Genomic DNA, 6,032 nt, shown 5'->3' on the forward strand with positions numbered 1-6,032 from the left:
TATGATTCGTGATACACAAAAAAAACAAGCGTGACTGTTATTTATCTAAAACGGAGTACAATGGCATGTCGAGGTATAGGATGAATAGATGGGTAAATGGATGGGAAATAAAGGAAATATAGTATATACCTTGATCAGAAAGTTCCCGGAATTCATTCAGAAAATTCAAAATTCAAACAACAAGTTTTATTCATCAAAAGTGATATTGTCCCTTTCAAAGTATTCCCCATCGACTGCAATGCACTTATGCCAGCGCTTGATCCAGCTCTCGAAACATTTCTGGAATTCTATTGTCGGTATAGCCATCAGAGCCGTCTTCGATTTTTCCATTATCTCCTTTTGGCTGTTAAAATGCGTTTCCCGTAATGGTTTTTTCATGCCACTCATAAACGGCTGTTTTCTTTAGAATATCATTGCCGAAACAGTTTCCCAACATTTCCAAGGTTTTCACACCATTGAATCCATTTTTAACGCAAAATTTAATACAAACTCGTTGTTGCAAATTCAACTCCATTTTTAAAACTGTAAAAAATCGAAAATATGTGCAGAAGTAGATGTACTCAAGACGGTGTAACTTTTACAAATGTCAAGCTATGGTGATAAAATTTGGTGGGAATGTCAATGATAGATGTGGCAACTTAATCAAAAAAACAATAAAAAAAACTCAAATCAGCTGACTCAAAGCATCACCTGGTGGTAATTGCGGGAACTTTTTGATCAAGGTGGTATATAGTAATGGGAACGAAACAATTTTTTATTCACATGTTATTACATCGTTTCTTTTTTACGTACGTATTAAAAACTAAAGCCAATAATTCGCAATCGATGAGCTGATGCCCATTGAAAATGTCGCTATCACATATAGCGTTCTCAGACGCGTTGAAGAATCGCGTATACTTAGCATCAACCGTATCGACGAATCGGGCTAATCGCTCGAACGTTATGTCGATACATCTGTCAAATTCAAACATACGTCGTAGCGACGTTTCAGTCATCGTAATGCGTACGGATGAAGAATCGAGACGTACGAGCGTAGCATCATTCAGCGTGCAAATGTTGACGATTAGCGGTCCAATGCTTATAAAATTATCTTTATATTCGTTTCGTAGCATCTTGTAAATATTCTATTGCTGCTCGTAGAGGCCCTTCCACGTTTCGAGAGATAGCGACAGTTCGTGTCCGCAATGATCTCCCAGGGCGATCTCCACATAACTCGGTGGACCAACGTTGATTCCAATTTCCAAATACTTGTAGTCCGTAGCCGTTAGATCATAACGTCTGCTCAATAAATGCACCGCATAATGCTCCATGCATGTACGTAATGTTAGATAACGTTTTCTTTTGTATATAGCACATTGAAACTTACATTTCTGCAGTCCTTCTTCATTTCGTATGATGTGTTGCTGTTTTTAGCGAAGTACATTTTTCAACCGTTCGTATAAGCGGATATCGCAAGACTTGCATCCGCGTAAATTGCAATGTATATGATAAAACTTCTAGAATAGAAGAGGGAGTAATCCTCCCCTCTTTCCAAGAATTGTGAACATGTTGACACATTTTTCTACGTACTCTTTTTATCACGAGTTTATACTTTTTATGATTTATATTTCGATGGCATTGATGATGATGATGATGATGATGATGATGATGATGATGATGATGATGATGATGATGATGATGATGATGATGATGATGATGATGATGATGATGATGATGATGATGATCACGTTGGCGATTTTGATGCTTTTTCCTCAGAACATTCCCAATATCTCGCTTTTTCCTTCGATGGCGGTGGACTTGGCGACAAGGGACGGTACCCCTTTCGCTCGATCGATTTTCGATGTATATATTCTTTTACTCGATCCATGTCTTAACGCTCGTAACTGAAGCTTACGATTGAATGAAAAAAAAAGTCATACACTTATACACTATCTATATACATATATGCATATATATACTATCAGAACATGTCGCGGCGCGTTTAACAGAAACGTCGATGTTTTCGAATACATATATACATTCATACATATATCGTTCATACATATATGTTCTTACATATACGTTCATACATATACGTTCATACATATGAGTACATGTATTAGGAAGGGAAAAAAAGAAATATGTAATAAATACGTGTAATAAATACGTGTTTTTTATTTAAAAAATTCTTTTGCAACCATCAGTTATATATTTTCAATACACTTTGTAACACGCAAATCTTAACATGTTGTCCATATCGCATAGTATTAGCAACATCCAGATTAGTTAAAGATTCCATATCTTCGTAAACTGCACCCAAGGTCTCGATGTATATGCGTTCTCGCTCATCGTCCAAAAGCAAGTTCCACGTTCGTTTCTCGTATCCCTTAACGTACCCGATAACATCGTGTTCAAATACAGCTGTCGTGATCAGGCGTTCCGCCTCGTTGTACGGGACCATTCCGTCCTCCCACCGCAGTCCATGGTGATAAGCACTCAACCAGGAAGCGCAAAACCTGTCGGATCTGTCAAAAATTCCATGACACGGGACTCATAAAAATGTAATGTGTGAGAATAGTCCTCTGTTTCAACACCGCTTCCTTCACAATAAATTTTTTATTAATGATGAATCCTTGCAAATCCACGAACGTTGGCATGTTGAGAAGATTGCGATCGAATGCGACGTATCATAGATTTTATATCATGTGCGCTTAGGTGATTTTGTGCACAACATTGGTCAATGGATTATACTGAACCACGCGATCGTGTATGATGAGACAATAGGCTGTTGTATTTGCAGCACGTTCTCCTTATATTCAAAGTCTAATCGCATTAATCGTCTATGGTGCCACACTTGACCGATTCTGTCGAGAGCAATCGATGATCTCGAACGGACCATTACGTAAAAAAGTCGTAAAGGTGAGACTCGGCTCGAGATACTCGTATCCGCAGTAGCCCTTGCAAAAACGCGCGTACAAGTCGTACAGAATCGCACATCTGTTTTTATCAAAATCCAGATTCAAGTCATCATACATAACATTTCAAATTCAGGTAGAGTTTTGCATTGATTAATTTGGAATCGTCGAATCTTATATCTTCGAACATTTTTTCGACCTGTTTGCATAGCGAAAATGACGTAGCGCAGCTTCTCGAGCTGAATAGCCGTCTTGATGGCCCACGAATGTTTGGTTATGCTCTGCAAGAGCGGAAACTCATACAGATCCCACGAGCGAAAAGCCATGCTCAGATATCGTCCGCTTTTCAAAGCGCGCAGCATCAACAACTTATTTATTTTGCTCAATAACGTGTGGCATTCGCCACTGTACTTTGAATAATTCGAGCGTTGGTTCTGTCGGATCTCGCGTCAGGCAATTGTTGTCATTGCACACTCGTATTAAAATCAACTCATGACGAGCGTTGATCATCATGCGTTTGTAATCTTCGCAAAATCCCAGCAATACGTAGAACGGTACACAGAAATTAAAATATCTGGCTGCAGTAGTCTGTGAATCCCAGCCGGCATTTCGTAGAATCACGTTTCTGTCGGATAATACTGTTACATAGTTTTTGAACTTGCTAGTTATGCCCTCGTTTCTGTTACGATCAATCTCCACACCGTTGAATTCATATCGAATTTCATCAAATATCAATGCGACGCAATTATTTCTCAATGTCACGTGAGTACTCTGGACCACTTTGTTCTTCGTTAGTTTTCCCTCGACAGAAAGCTTTCGTATGGTAGTGTGTACAGATCCTGTTGCTGTATGGGTATTCTTATTTCATCGCTGTACCCAAACATATTGGCGAACGAGCTGTATGTGTGAGTCTCAATCTTGACGATGCGATCGTCGAAGATCGGCTCATCTTTAATGTTTAGGATATCAGTCATCTCAAATGTTGCGCACCGCGAATTCCAAAGACTTTAAAAATGTAACGTTTGACACGCTAAGCTTCTTCTTCTTCTTCTTCTTCTTTTGTCTGCTACAGCTGGATGAGCGAGTGTTATCGAACTGTGACGACACTGACCTTGTAAAGAATGCGTTATCTCTCTGCGTACGCTTCATTCCGTTCAGCATGAGCATCTCACGCTCGCATTATCACTGTCGCCATCGTATGTGCAATCTAACGGTGATCTCTTCTCCTCGAAAATCGAGCAATCATCCGTTCTGGTCGACGATGTGTATTGTTAGATCCATAAATGCTCCGTGCAATGATCGGCAGGTAAATGATCTGCGCCAGCCTCTCCGATATCTTATCATCCTGGAGGTACGCTCGGCGAAAATTCGTGTATCGTGTGCACGCTTTTGTCGTTGCTGTACGCCGTGGTCACGTTACACTCTACGCGGATAACGTTTACATTCATTATGTTGATCGACACATCCGATTCTCCATCTTCGCTATTATCGTCATCATTGTTGTTGTTGTTGTCACCGCGCACTACGTCAACGGTTTCAAGCGCGTCGCGGTGTGGACGTTTCCGTAAAATCGCGTGTTTCAAAATTTCATTTATGTCTCGCACTTCATATGAACCTTCGGAATTGTAATTTCTGCGTCGTTTTTGGCGAAATTTGAAAATAAAATTTGTTGTTCGATTCATTCACATTCGATATCGTGTGATAAGTCTCAAAAATCGCCAGACCGAGCTCATAATCTCCATCACTCAAATCTATGGCGGGAAAGTAGTTCGCCGCAAGGATGGTGCTCTTCCCGCTCAGCGTAAGCGTCAACGACATGACGGAAAAAGCATTCGACTAATACTAAAATTAATACTAAGATTTCACAGCATCTCTTCGAGCTTTTTAAATTCACGCGCGTCTACCGTTTATAGAAACCGTAGGCACATCTGTCCACAGAAGTTCTGATCGTACGTCTGATAGGACGTGCCCTCGTCACCTTTGGCTAATCGCTTCGTAAACCGAGTGCCCGGGTCGCAAAATTGATAGCCTGGAATATGTAACTCGAAAGGAAGCGCGTTTATCGCTCGATTCAACAGATCGCTGCGCGACGCTAACATTCGTTACAGTCCTTTATCTTCGGTGCAGGGCCGACGATGTCATAATTGATTGTAGTGCTCGTCGCAACGACGATAGGTTTGAATCTCCGAATCTGAACCTTCAAGTGTTCCGGAAGCTTCTCCCAGGCTTGTTCGATGTAGTCGCCGTACACGCGTAAGAGTACGACCTTAGGTATATATTGCAGTTGCTCAACGCTCAAATCTCGAATATCGGAAGGATGACACAGCGCGATACATTTAGCTACAGTGCGATTCGCGCACTTTTAAATAGTCATTCGAGAACGTACAGTCTTTAGTGTGAGCATGAAATTCGTGCTGCAAACATTAACGATACAAATTGTGACGCGAAATCGCGAATGAGGCAGCGCGGAGAAGCGCAAGCACGGCGAAATGCTGCCGAGTACTATACGCGCGATCATTTGCGGCTCGTCAAATTGTGGTAAAACCAACGTTCTCATAAGTTTGCTCGAGAGTCCAAACGGCGTTTTGAGAATGTGTACGTCTACTCAAAATCGCTGCAACAGTCAAAATATCGATATCTCGAAAATTTATTTATGTTTATCGACGAAATCGGCTATTTCGTCGATGCGTTCTCCAACAACAGCGATGTTATTCCACCGAACGAGGCGCATCCAAATTCTATTTTTATCTTTGATGACGTAGTATGCGACACCTCTTGCCAAAAAAAAGAATTAACAACAGACAAAATTTGGGCATTAAATTCTAAAATTGTCCATCATTTCCGTCTAAAATATCGATCAATTCGGATCAAAAAAACGACTAATATCAGGCAAAATTTGGACTTAAATTGAAAAAATGTCCACTTTAATTAAATAAATATGCCAATTCCGGTCAAAAAATCGAACAAATCGATATCAAATTACATATTGATCTGAACAATTAACATTTTTCTCTTTAAAATAAACCAATTACTGCCAAAGAATAGATCAATTTTATATTAAATTCAATGTTTAACTGAAAAAATGTCCATTGCAATTTCTATATTATGACAATCCGGCCAAAAAACGATTAATATCAA

This window comes from Atta colombica, unplaced genomic scaffold (genome assembly GCF_001594045.1).
Source record: "Atta colombica isolate Treedump-2 unplaced genomic scaffold, Acol1.0 scaffold177, whole genome shotgun sequence".
Classification (NCBI taxonomy): Eukaryota; Metazoa; Arthropoda; class Insecta; order Hymenoptera; family Formicidae; genus Atta; species Atta colombica.